The sequence below is a fragment of the Argiope bruennichi genome, chromosome 6 (assembly GCF_947563725.1).
Source record: "Argiope bruennichi chromosome 6, qqArgBrue1.1, whole genome shotgun sequence".
NCBI lineage: Eukaryota > Metazoa > Arthropoda > Arachnida > Araneae > Araneidae > Argiope > Argiope bruennichi.
Genome location: NC_079156.1, coordinates 73,913,556 through 73,928,636, shown reverse-complemented (window position 1 = coordinate 73,928,636; position 15,081 = coordinate 73,913,556). Strand labels below are relative to the sequence as shown.

The 15,081-nt window shown below is 31.4% G+C and overlaps 1 protein-coding gene across 3 annotated transcripts in view; it reads left to right on the top strand.

The window, feature by feature from the left end:
- The window catches only part of LOC129971364 (alpha-(1,3)-fucosyltransferase C-like), a 71,590-nt gene that overhangs the window by 29,923 nt on the left and 26,586 nt on the right, over positions 1-15,081 (top strand). The window contains exon 1 of one of the 3 annotated variants that reach the window (XM_056085062.1): positions 10,304-10,325. The exons of the other annotated variants lie outside the window; for them this stretch is intronic. The gene's annotated coding sequence lies outside the window, so the exon portion shown is untranslated. Of the gene's footprint in view, positions 1-10,303; positions 10,326-15,081 lie in introns of those variants that run through there. 3 annotated transcript variants of the gene reach the window in all.

Sequence of the window (15,081 nt, the reverse complement as noted above, 5' to 3'; positions counted from 1 at the left end):
TCTTCTGGTATTGGTGGGGAAAGAAATGAATTCATAGAACTCTGACCATTCCGGCTTTTTTGTTACCCGGCCTGCCTTTCCGCCACATTAGGTCGGATACTCGGGAGTATACAGTATATACATAAATGATACATGCACAATTTTATAATTACAATCTGAGCAACAGCCTGTTATTTATAATTGCACCAAGGCCACTAACATCGACAAACAGTTATACGTTTATATTTTCATACTTCTTACTCAACTTTCTGAATATGCCGGTACAATGGGGGAAGTCGAATTGCCAAAGTGCTGAATTATGGATTCATCACTTTGTTCTGTATTTATATGAGCATGTTAACTTCGAAAAGCTATCAGTAAGATAGATGCTATTTGACATATGGATTTATCTCTAGAATTGTAGAGATATACTATATTTTAGATGAAATTTGCCAACGATAGATAGGTTTTCTGTTTGCCTATCTGTTTTTATCTCTTCATGATGAATCTAAAACTTTCCAAGCCAGATAAAATAAAATTTTTAATGTAGTGTTTGTAAATTTGTTTAAATATTTTAGAGCAAGTTGATGAAAGATAAAAACTAAAGGACATGTTCTTCACTATACGGAAAACAAAATAGAAAACTAGCAAAATTGTGCAAATATACAAGAAAATCGAAAGGATAATTCATAATGAAATAATCCCGTTTCGGTTTTGAGCCATCCTATGTATCTTAATGGCAATACGCTGTACATAATAATACTTCGATCGTAATTTGAACAATGGAGACACCATTATAAACCTTCCATTCTTGAAAAGTTGTGACCCGCCATCCGCAATATTTATGAACGCTGATGGCGTTTATGAAACTTAACACACTATTTTTGCTTGTTCAGGGAGTGGCAAGAACTAGTATGCAGAATTAGGAAACCGTCTATATTCCCATACTCAATGCCCACGCACCCCTCCCCACCTTTCTTTCAGAGTCAAAGAAACCGAATTCTTCTATTGCATTCCCCCCACCTCCATTTGTGAAACAATTTGCTTACAGCACACTTTAGCTTTACAATAGGGCTATTAATATATTGTTACAAACCTGTAATTTTGCTTCCCAGTACGACTAGTGTCATCGTAAGAAAGACAGAATGTACGATTTGTCCTGTGCGTGCTGAGCGTCAATGAATTCAGAGCTTGGCGACCATTTGGCGACTTGCGGATGAATTTGGTGACTTTGGTGACAAAAAGGATCATACTGGAAAGTTTTAGAAGTTTCACGATCCATCCAGTAGGAACCGAGATACACCCAGAGACGTCCTGATTGGACTGGAAGATTCTAGCCCCGCCTCCCGGAACTATAAAAGACGGGCACTCTGAAGCTGCGAGGAAGAAGAAGTGGTGTACGTGAAGTCGTGTGAAGTAGCGAGTCGGTAGCTAAAGCGAGAAGGTCAGCCGTTGGAGAGACGGTAGAGCGAAACTCCCAGGAACTCCTCTCCTGTTGGATTCTGTCTATCCGCTTCGTGTGCTGCTGTCTACTGAAGTGTGGTACTGTCGTCTACTGTGTTCGTCTCTGCTGTACATAGTTGTCGTCTTTGTGCTGTCCTGTCTTCGTGTAAATAAACGCCGTTGTTTTTTTTTTCTTCTGACGCCTGCTGATTGAGCGTTCTCCACACCATATCACATCCACTATCCAAACGAACCTGGAAATTTCGTAACAATATATTTTAATAGAAATATTTATATCCAAAAACTTTTTGAATACTAACCGATTTAGAAACCCTTCAAATTTTCATTTGAAATTGATAAAATATTATTTTATAAAATTAGTCAGATTATATAGGATGTACTTTATGAAATAATTAATTGATTAATCTTTAGAACAAATATTTATGTTTGCTCGTTAAATCTACACTTTTTCACATCAACATGATCAATTATTAGCAAAATAATTTCTTTGTTTTTGACTGCTTGGCGAATTGGGATCAATTATATTCACTTTCAATTTTTTTTATTGGATATAAAAACTCAGAGGAAAAATAAATGTATCCAGAAAATGCTCTAAAGTTTTAAAAAATAAAGCCTTAACCAAGTGCAAAAATTGCATTTAATCAATAAAGCCGCAAGATTTACTGGTTTGTATTTTCTTTGCTATCACTAAATTTAAGTCAATATATGAAATAAAAGTTAAACAGTGAACATTTTTTTATATAGGGGAGAAAAAAATATATAAAACGCTTTTAAAAGACTGAAATCAGATACTTTTCCGCTATCTAAACTTTCTCCCTTGTGCTGAAATCGATTAGTAGTTGAAAATGCCAGTGTTAGCTGTACACAAAGAAAATGAAGTTTACCGATAGTATCATCTACGGTTGTAAAATGCGCGAGCTTGCTTTGAGTGAACCTATAAAATGGGCAGTATAAAAATGACCTGTGTTCGTGATTAAGAGCTAATATTGTAGATTTAAACAGCATCTTTATTTTTAAAATATTAATGCGGCTGAATTACATAAATTTTTCATTATAACTTTTATATAGTGAATGTCTCGTATTCTAGCGAACGTTAAGATTTTAATAAGTAATAAGAATTGAAATAAATTAAAGATATAGGCTTAGGTCATACTAATTACAATTTTTTTTTGGTTAAATTTATTTAAAATTCTTTCAAAACTGTATAAAACAACCTTCTTAGAGCTTTTATCTTTGCCATGTGGTAGTTTTTTGATGATCTATTAGAAAAAAAGGCATTTTGGTTTAATAAACGCAATAAGTGACTGCACCAATACTGATGTTTTTATGAATTTGGGTACATACTAATATGATTTCCAAGCTTCATAATAAATTATTTGTGTTCCTGAAAGGATTAAAGTCGAGTTGGGTTTGTAACACGAAGGCTAGTTTGGATAGGAGATGAAATTTCGCCATGGTCAGATGACGGGGATCATATCTTCGTTGAAGATTTTTCATCCTTTTCCGTAATTTCCTTATATATGTTTCGTCTTTCTGGCTGTAATTTCTTTCCCCTTTTTTTTTTTTTTTTTTTTTTTGAAGATTGATTTAATTTACGAGACATTACAGTCACACGAAAATTATAAATTATAATAGTTTATCTTCTTACATACTATTACTCCTTGTTTGAAAATAAGCTACGTGTCTAGTTCTTGCTCATCCCTTAATATCCAAATCCCAAAATTCATTTGCGTTGTCTGATGGCATATGTATCACAAAGACGTAAATCGGCCAACGAGTGAATCGTTTTCACATGTTAGAGTGGCAGGTGAGAATAAATTCAATGATATCATTTAATACTTGCGCAAATTTTTGCTGGATTTTGGCAGCTGTTTAAGGACATTTTTTGCCAAATTTTCATCAATAGATTACATTGTTGCCTTGAAGATCAAATCGTTTTCATAGTTCCATTAACTATTTGGTCGCGCCCTTTTCTACCATTGTTGAAAGTTACAAATTCCGGATTTTGCTTAGTATCTGTGTAGTTTACGAGACGGATAAAAAAAAGTGAAGATACATTAACATGGGATTCATAAGATTGATGAGCCACACATTAATTTTCAATAGCGTTATGATGTCATTGGACTTGCCTCCATTAAAAACTTTCATGTATACAATGAGAGGAGCATATGTAAGACAACTAGAGAAATACATCTTGGATGCTTGGAGATTTCATGTATCTTTAACATGAAGTTGTATTTAAACCATTATAACTGAAATCAAAGATAACCAATATCACCGGCGAACCAACTAGATACCAAAGGCGACTAGTAAATAAATAAAAAGATGTAACATCTTGGAGATATAGACGCTTAAAGCAACCCCAGTCAATGACTGAACGAGAATTATGCACGTCGTTGATTTACAATATCTTGATTTAAATAATATTCTCTGTATAACACTTACTTTTATACAGCAAATATATTAAATAAATTGTCATTAAAATTCTCGACAGCTTTCTTCCTTGGTAGCGTCCAAGAATCTCCCGTCCTCCTATACCCCGTTTCCTTTCATCCACTCTCCACATTCCTCTACCCTTGTTCATCCCCAAAAAGTCTAACACTGGGGAGGGGGTTAGATTCGATTGGATTGTTGATTTTATTGGCACAAGAGCCAGAAAAGGCCATACTGCGTCATGCATACGGTCAAAAAACAAAGACAAAAGTATGAAAATTCAAACATCGTTTTGTAAAAAAGGATAAAATTCTGGATCAATTCAATGATGCGTCAGGCAAATATGGAGATTTAGATAGTAGGAGAAAGTTTTTTGAACTCAACTACTGTCAGGGAACATCACAAAGCATATAGATTTTTTTTTACCAAATAACTAAAATAAAATCAATACAAAATATATTGCTAATATTTTGAATTAGTCATATCACTGACTCTCCGATCCGCCCGAAGGCACACGGATAAAATAACTGAATGACCGGACCGCCGCAACAGCAACACGGGCGGGAACTGTGGTTGAATCCTAAGGACGATCACCGGCCACGGTACAACCCTTCCCTAAGGAAGCACGTCTCGCCATCGACCAGATCCCCACCTTTTCGTGTACGCTCCAGGATGGCGAGAACCAACTATCGTGCCGAAAGCTTCTGATCCTCATTTCGAGATGCCCCCCCTCCCCTGAAATTGAAAATGCGTTGATTAAATTGAGCAGTTTGTTAAAAGAAGATCCTCTATTGTGCAATGCTTGAATAGAAGAATTAATGTCTACAATAACCAAGCTGTTAAAACAAATAGAATACGTACGTTTCAGTTCTGTTATAAATAAATGAACAGTGACGAAAAATTCAAATAATGAGCAATTCGATTGACAAGCAACTCGAAACAGCTCACTGAACAGATTATGGTCATTATTTAAGCATTTATTGAATTCTGAGCTGTATTTAAATCTTGAATAGTAACTACATATATATGCCATCTCAAATGTTAACTGTAAAACAATCAAGTACATGTAGTACATTTCTCCTTGATATTTATTTACCACAAAGAAACCTGTCAAATACTAATAAACTCCATTCTGCCGTAACCAACATAATGAACTGTATTGGAAACGATACGCTTCGGAAATCGCCGTATCTCTTTTGTGCTGTTCATGCCAGCACCTGGTCCTTACAAGCGGGAAAAAAAATAATGGTTGTAAAAAAAATCAGCTTATGATCCTCAGTAAAAGATTTAAGTTCCTGGTCCTTTGTTCTTTTTTTTAATGGCGATTCATCAGATTGTTCTGTTTCTGTTTCGTCCAATTTATCGATTTTTGGATTTGGGAATCCCTACAATTCTACGTTTCGCAGATGTAACAGTGTCAATAAAACCTTACTTTCCACAAAGGGAAAGGGATGTTATTTATAGAGAAAAAAGTTAATATTTATTTTATGGTTTAGTTGTTTGTTTTTGTGTGATGAAATAATCTTCTGCTACAGAATAATTGATAGAACATTTTGAATTTTCATCTGTACTTTTATTATTATTTTTGAACGAAATAATAATTTTTTTTCATTTTTATAAGACTGAATGGAAAATAAGAGTAAATGCTTTTAATAATTACTTTTTTTTCTGTGATTTTGTATCTTTAATTGTAAAAGATAATTCATTATGTAAGATTTAAAGGAAATTTAATCATTTTAATTGCCCTTTTTTTTTTAGGTATTTAATACTGCTTTTAGAAACTAGTCTTTCAAAATGAATCAAATACTTTTAGTTATTTAAATCCCAGACTGGAAACATGAAATAATTGTTAATGTATAAGTGGAATAAGAGTATAAAATATCGTTAACCACCCAAATGCCTTATAAAATAATTCATTTAAGATATTTTTCGTAAATGATAATTTTGATTGTTTCTTTTTAGTTTTTCTTCTTTTCCTTCTGTGATTTCTTTCTACTGCATTTTGAAATGTATGCCACCAAAATTTGATTTTCTGAAAATCAATCATTTTTTCAATATTTTAAACAAGGAAATTTAAATTCTTATAAATCGGTACATCATACTTGAAAACATCTAAAAGCGAACTCATGATCTGGAGTTTAGAAATTAAATCGACTGAGATATTTATACAAAATGTGGATAGTCAGTACGAGATGCCAGCTTATTTCTGGCTTCTATATAAACTTTCATTTAGAGGGGACCTGATTTTAAAATTAACTCATTAACAAAACTCAGTAATTAACAGTGTCCTCGTCACAGTTCTCCACTGTTCTGGTCGAACTGCGCCTATCACGACAATTGATTTTGTACTTTTCATTCAAGTACTTAATTAACGGTGAAGGATTGACGATTCATTGCCTAAAGTACGATTTTATTCCTGTAAACTTTGCATAAAGAGCGTAAAGAGATGCTGGTTTTCTTCTCTTTAGATAGAAGCGAGTTCGTAGAATTTCAAAGCGAATTTGGTTTAGGTGCTACATTTGGCGAGTTTCGGGTCTTTTACCATTAATTAAAAAGTACTTTCTTTCAGATCTCATCAGTTCATTACTGACTGGCTGAATAATTTTCGTTTAGGCAGCGTTATTCATTGATGTTTCCTTAATACATTTTAATCTAAAGATCACGACATCATTTCCCTAATTTCCTAAGAGCGCTCATAAGATTGCAATACGAATTTGTTTTTGATACTACTTTTGGCGAGTTCTGGGTGTTTTACCTTTAATTAATAAGTACTTTCTTTCAGATCTCATCAGTTCATTACTGACTGACTGAATAATTTTCGTTTAGACAGCGTTATTCATTGATGTTTCCTTAATACATTTTAATCTAAAGATCACGACATCATTTCCCTAATTTCCTAAGAGCGCTCATAAGATTGCAATACGAATTTGTTTTTGATACTACTTTTGGCGAGTTTTGGGTGTTTTACCTTTAATTAAAAAGTACTTTCATTCAGATCTCATCAGTTCATTACTGACTGACTGAATAATTTTCGTTCAGGCTGCATTAGTCATTGTTGACTCACAATATACCTTTATAAAATTATGTTCCCTTAATAAATTTTAATCTACAGATTACAGAATCATTTACTTAAATGTCTGTAGTCATATCTCAACTTCAAATAACTCTTTGATTTGCGGCATTTCAAAGAATTCGGATATCGTGTGCTAAACGGAGAAGACACCAAAATAGATTTGACTTGTACCGTGTTAACAATCCATCACAACGAATAATGAGAGTATGTTGTAACCTCTGCTTATCATTTGCCTGTCTGCCATATGAAACACTCATATATGTTTACTGCATAAGCAATTGAATAGTAAACAAATGAGGATCCATGTGCGTCATAAGATAAGAATAACATGTAGACAAGTTTATCGATTATTTATGTCTCGGCAGTAAAACGGAAACCAAATCGTACTCTGCTGTTGAAGCAGTTCAAATGATCAACAAGATTATTTAAATATAAAATGTGGCTTTCTTATCTTATCTCCATGACCGCGGTGGGCTAGTGTCAAGGTCTTCGCTTCCGGAACGGAAGTCTCAAAGTTCGAAACCCGTTTCAACTGAAGAGTTGCCATTTGAACATGCTGGAATCAAATGTCTTCGTAGCGACGCTTGGAAACCTGGTTAGTGTATCGTCGTCATATTAACCTTAATGCTGCTTCAAAACGTAAAGCTAATGAAATAAGCTATGTCATCGTTTATAACATAGTTTAATGACCCATTTAATAACCTATTATTTATCACTTACCATGATTGTACCACTTAATATGCTAAGCATTATTAAATGTGCCATTTATCACTTAATAATGCTTAGACAATTCCCACAGGTCTTTATCTCGCCCATCCAGTATTGTGTATTTTCCAGAACCTAGTCGCCTTAGACGACTAGCTGATTCAACAAAAATGGTTATTTTCAGATAAATCGTTTCGATATAACTAAATGCCCATAATTCCGTCAAATTATTTGACATTTGAACCGAGTTATTTTAATTGTCTTACTTATTCTAAGTATCGTGTACATGACCCTTTCTAATGCAGACAATTCCATCACATCATAGGCCGGTTAAGAACGCAAATATCCACTTCACGTATCTTCTAAGTTTTGAGTATTATGACTTCATTTTTAGACGCCTCATAAACTACATAGATATTAAACAGAAGCTTTCTTTCTTGACTTTCAACAATGGTAGAAAATCCCACTGTCATATAGTTGATGAAACAATAAAAACGGTTTTAACTTCAGGAACAACAATGCAATCAACTGTTGGAAAATTCAGCAAGAAAAAATATTGTAAAAATTGCCGAAATTCAGCAAAATTTTGCACGTTTATTATTAAACTGATATCATTAAAAAACGATTTTAAAAATTTTTAAACGGTGTAAAATTTATTCGTGTGCAGTTAGATTTTCGAAAAGTTATCGTGGAAAAAAATTCTACATTCAGCTTAATTTTTAATTAATTAAAATTTCAAAAAATCGTCCCGACGGGCACAATCCAACCTTTCAATGTATATGTGCCAAATTTGGTAGTTGTAAGCTGTCGAGCGCAAAAACACACACACATTCAAATTTATTATTATTATAGATGGATGATCTTATTTTTATTTCAAAGTAAAAATTAATGCAGCAAAATTTAAATAAAAAAGATTCTGAATTGGTTTACATAATCATGAGATATTTCTTTATTTGAACAGTACTTCAATTCTGATTTGCACAAAATGATCATTCAAATGAGTTCTTACTTTACCTTAAACGAAAAGAAAACATTTTAATAGTCAAAACATTCGACTTGGAAAATTTTAATAAGTTCCAACGTTACTGAACTCCCTCCATCCAAAATAGATATTTTTAGAATTATCCGTATGTCCTTTTGTATTTTGATAGCGATAATTCAAAAATGCAATGGGATAAATATTGAAATTCGTTAAGGGACAAGGTATGCATTTACAAAATACTTTCTCCTGTTTCATCAGCGTGCTGTAAACTCATAAAAAAGGCGGCATATTTAGATAATTTTTTTTATAAAATATGCACGTAGTTAGTCACTATGATTAAATTTCTAATGTGAATTTTTCATTATTACTATTCTTCAAACATATAAGCACATGAAAATATTAAACACACTCAACTTATTTCTAGTTATTGTAACCATCGTTTAAAATGAGTTTTTTAAATTAGAGTTCTCTATGATAAAGTCGTCAGTTATACTAGTATCATTAGAAATATAAATTTTTAAATCTTAAAATAGTGTTAAAATGATTTCCTCTGGGTAATATATTCCGGAACTATTTCAGAAAAAAATTCAAATTTAAGAAATAAAAAGAAGAAAATATTTCAGTAGAAAATTTATTATGAACATATTTAAACAATTTTAATAAATCTAGTCGAGGGTTTTTTTTTATGTAAAATACAAGCACAATATTTTGATCACAAATTACAAACGACGCCCTTCATGAAAATAAAAGGAAAGTCGAGGAGTCGATGCAAGATTTTTCATTATCATTTTTTCTTGTATGAAGAGAAAATATTAAAATTGCCAAAAAATTCGATTGATCCTTTAATTTTTATGTTTTATCACATCATAATAATTAAAGCTGAGGTGGGAATTTTACTTTGAAATTAATGTTGGAAAACAAACTTCTTTTTTTATACTATCAACATCTGCAGAAACACGCAAGTGAAAAATCTAATGAAACAATAATTTTGATTTGAAAAAGTTTATTGCAGCAATAAAAAGAAGTGTTACGAATGGTGTTTAAAATTAATTTCGAAACATTTTTTAAAATTCAAGAACAAATTTTACGGAAAAAGAACTGGCATCATTGAAAAGAATTAATATCTTTTTAAATTTTAAAATGGTGGGAAAATGAATTTTGTTCGATAAGTTGCTCTAAAATTACTCAGGGTAAAAGTTGAAATTTCAGATAATTTTTAATTAATTAAAATTTTGGGAAGTCCTCCTTAGTGAACTCTTATTACGAAGAATTAATTAAACGCCAAAATTGGTCCTTCCACTTCTAACTGTTTTTCCTTAAGAATGTTTTGAACAATTTTTGCGTAATTTTCACCCTTTTTGCAGAAAACATATTAGTCTGGAAACCTTAGTCTTATAACAAAAATTGAGATCGCCTGTTTTAGCATTTCTAATCATTCCATTTCGTTTCTTCAAATAAAATTTCTATGATATCACCCTAAATTCTTATTTTTAGGTTTTCAGAATGACGACATCTTGTTATCGAATAGCTTGTTGAAAAATTGCGGAAAGCTGATTTTGCGTGTTAAAGGCTATCATTTGTCGCATCTAAGTTCGTTTATATTCGATATCGTTTGGGTGAAATGTATTCAGATTCAACAAGTTTCTTTAATTGAAGCATAGTTAAATGAACTACTAGATAAAACTCAAGGTAGGAATATTTTTAAATTATTTATCAAAAAGTTTGTGAATATTCTATATTTAACATTTTTGATATTTATGATGCGGGACTTTGACATGTTAGTTTTTATAGGCTGGTGGTTTTGAATAAACTGCATCAAGCGAAATGCAAGAAGCAAAAATAGTTCCTAACTATATACAGACCAATCTGTAGGATTTAGATCTACCAAATTAATAGATAATTAAGAGAATAAATGCTCACTAAGAAAAGGTTTTCCAAAATTTCATTATAATCTTTTCAAAAAAAATCAGTTGAACTTTTCCCTCGAAAATTTTGAAGCCAGTTTAAAATTTTAAAAATTAATTTTTCAAAAATACCAACTTTATTTACTGCAATTCTTTTTTTGGATTTATAATTTTTTGAAATATTTATAATAGTATTCTTTATTCTCTTTATTATTGCATCTATACAAGCGTGCATTGCGACAAAATTAGATATATTTTTGCTTTCTCATAAGTGAAATATACGAAGAGAAAGTATTATAATCGTTCAAAATTTTTGAATTAGAGAGATTTTGACGAATTTTCATGTTTTAGACCTTTACTTATTTATGTCCATGTGTTACGCTTTCTATCTGTCTGAGAACGAAATAAAAATGCTTTAGCGATAAAATCTGTTGCTTTTCTTAATACCAAATTTTAGATTTTTATCAAATTTTGAGCGAAATCCATTCTAAGAAAGTTCATCTGTCCATTTGTCGAACTGTAACTGTAACTGACCGTGATAACTGTAAAATGAAGAAAGCTACAGATCAAGTTTGGTTGTGACTTTACAAGCCCGCTGACAGTTATCTACTAGCGATTTAAGACGTGTGAGCGTAGAGTCTCTGGTTGGCAGGGTTCGAACTCACAACCTAATGGATGCGAGCTTAACGTCCTACCAACCAGGTTATCCCGTCCCTTTAAATTTGTTACACGAGTTTAACATCTATAATGTTAATTCGTATCGTTTAGAACCAAATTTCTCAAGATCTTGACTATAATCCTGTCTATGAAAAAACATATACAGACATATAGCATTTGCATTTAAGCTAAATAATTTTATAATTTAGCCACTGATAATTTCTTTAGGAAATAAAATTTGGTTAACAAATTTACTATAGAATGTGTAAATCCTTTTCAATTTTCGAACTATATCTGTCTAAAGATTAACCGTTTATCAGACTGTGCATGCTTGTAGACACGATGATCGGCAAAAGGAAAAACACCCAAAATCCATATTCGATTTTCTGTTACTTGTATATTAACTGCATGCCAACGATTAATCGCCAAAAATCATTAACTATTAGGCTTTTCTGCAACTATTGTTCAACATTGACATACATTTAATAACAAATATCCGTTCTCTTCTTTATGCTATGAAAGATGCTTATGTGCGAGACTCTGAAAATACAATCGGGGCCGCAGTGGCCTGGTGGTAAGGTCTCGGCTTCGGAACCGGAGGGTTTCGGGTTCGTGACCCGATTCCGCCGAGGAACCGTCGTGTAAGGGGGTCTGTTGCACGTTAAATCCGTCATGACCAAACGTCCTCCCGCTGGTGTGGCGTGTTGTGGAGAGGGGGGGGGGTGCCAGCTGAGGTGCCGTCCTCGTCATCTGACCGCAGTTCAAAATTACGAGGTCCGTCCCAAAATAGCCCTAGTGTTGCTTCAAACGGGACGTTAATATAACCAAAACCAAAAAACCTGAAAATACAATCTCAGAATTCGTGGAGATTCAAATGTCTCAGAATGTCTGTGGCATTATTCAATGTTCACAATTTTTTACGGATAGGTAGAAGGTAGGGTCACACTTTTATAAGAGAGAGTACACAGGAAAATTTCGGGAAAAACACTTCCGCTCATTTCTGCTATAATTAAAAGTAAGTTTTAAAAAAAATAGGGTTATTGCAAATGAATTAGAGCTAAGATATTTTCATTCTATAAGGTTTCTGACAAGAAATGTAATTTTTTTTTTTTAATTCTTCACTATTTTAACTTTTTATTGCTGTTTTTCATCTTCTTTAGATTTTATATTTAATAATTTATAAAATTATCGTTTGACTTAATTCTATAAAAAAATCAAATTTTATTTTTATTACAATCGGAAGACAAAATTACATAAATATATAAATCTTTAAAATTGCGTTAAATATTGTGCCGCGAATTATTACTTATTACATCATTTTCCCTTTGTTCATTACTAGAATTTAATTCTGTTATCTAAGGTAGTGCTACGCATTTCGGTTAATTGTAAAAAAGAAATCTTTTATTAAAAATAGCTTACTTCTAGAAAAAATACATGGCAAAAATTCAATTAAAAGATATTTTTAAAACGCAATTTCACTAATGGAAAAGAATAGAATTCTATTGCATCAGGTAGTGAATTTGCATAAAATTTAGAACTCTAATTAATCAGGAAGACAATAAAAATTCGATTACAACATTCCATTTTAGAATGACTCATCGTCTTGATGTGTCATTTTATCAATATTTTTGGAAAGTGATGTCAATTAAATCTTGGATATTCATCAAATATTAAAGTCATATTTTCGAAAATTAAAATACATACTTTTTTCATATACTTCAATACAAGAAAATGAAAATAAACGGAATATATATCAAAATGTTTAATTAGAATTTTTCATATTTCCAATATTTCTTCTGTATATCTCAAATAGATTCAAGAAAAGAAAAAGAAATGGAAAATAGATCAAAATAATGAAGTGGAATTTTTGATTATTATAATGCTTCCTCTGTACATATCAGGCTAGTCGCTTTCGCAAACAGCTGGTCGGCCGGTGATTTTAAAGTCGTGCCATTTTTATAGCCTTGCATATGTTTTGTTGATTGTACATATGAACCAATCTAATAGAGAGAAGTTTAATTATATCAATGCCCTATTAAAAATGTATTTCATGGAATTGTAACTTTCTCGAAAATTACTCAGATATTAAAAAAAAACTTTGTTAATAAATTGTTTGTTTGCATTAATTTCATTAAAAAATTAACGAAATTAACGCAATCAGATAATTTATGAAAAATGAAAATAGTTTCAACATCAGTGCAGTAATATAAACTATATCTTGAAAATTAAACAAAAAAAAATGCAAAATTTTGGGAAAGTTTATACGATTTTTAAATTGGCCTCATTATAAAAGACATTTGTAAAAACTTTGAACGGTGTAAATGTATTTTTTTGCAATAGTATTTTCGAAATTTATCGCGGTAAAACGTCAAAATTAGGTTTATTTTTAAATAATTAAAATTATAAAGTATTCGTCCTGAGATGTACTTTCCCACCCTCCAATGTGTATATGTGTCAAACTTGGTAGCTATATGTCAAACAATTTGATTTGTAGAACATCAAAACTTAGACAGGCACACACACATTCGACTTTATTAGTATTAGTACTAGTGACGTCAAGCCACCAGTTGATTCATCAAGAATACTGTTTATATTTAATTTCAGATTCCATTTCATGTTCATAATTTTGCCAATATGACTAACATTAAAGCGGTGATATTTTGATTGCCTTAAGGTCTATTCATTATGTATATGAATCTTTTTACCGCAAACCAGTTCACATGACATTATAGCACAATTAAAAACATAAATGTCTGGTTCATATATTTTCTAAATACCCCAATTTTGTAATTTCATTTTTTTATTTGTTTTGTAAATTGCACAAATATTAAATAGAATCTTTTTTTAACTTTAAAGGATACAGGAATATCACGCAATTAAATATTTGATAAAATAATGAAAACATTTCGAATTTCAAAGTAACAATACATGCTTTTGATAGAAATTAAGCAAAATATATTTTTTTAAAAATTGCCAAATTTTTTTTTTTTTTAAATTTCACATTACTAGTAAACTGAATCATTTAAGAAAAAGAAAAAAAAATCTTTAAATTATGAAGCGGTGTTAAATTTATTCAAGTTTTGAAAATTATTGTGGAGAAACGCCGAAATTCAGCCTTAATTTTTAATTGATTAAAATTTGAAAAAATATCTCCACGATGTGTACATTCCCACCCTCCAAGGTAACTTTTACCAAATTTGATAGTTGTAAATCAAACGGTCAGACTTGTAGACAGACAGGCGCACCTTCATTATTGGTAGAGATAGATAGATGCGAGAAAGTAAAAAAAAAAATATGCAGAATAGATCAATATCTTCCGAAATTTAATTTTTCACGAATTTAACAATTCATTTGGATATTTGGAAATCTTGAAGTCAGAATTTTGGTCATTACAATACTTCACTTAAAAATTTCAAATAGTAGCAAAAAAGTCAAAAGGGATGGGGAATAGATTAAAATCTTCAAGCGGAATTTGACCACTGTAATGATTTCTTTCCTTGACATTCGAAAAAATATAAAGATGTGGAAATGTAAATTAAGATAATCTCATTCAAAATGGCGGGATTGATACACTGTGGATTCTGAAATCTGTTCTAAACGTAAAAGAACTAGGGATATCAATGAATTTTCACACGCTTAAACATCTAAAAGAAATCTAAAAATCCTTATCAGTAACGCTCATGCCTGTCAAATATAATTCCAATTACACAATAGCAGTAAAAGCTAAATGCTTTTTTTGTAATGATAACAATATAAACACAAATACTGCTTGTGAAATGGAAATGCTATTTGCTTATAAGATGGAAGATATGTACTTAGAAATGATATGTATATTAAAAAGATATGTATATTAGAAATGTATCAAGTTATCTATCACCAAATGA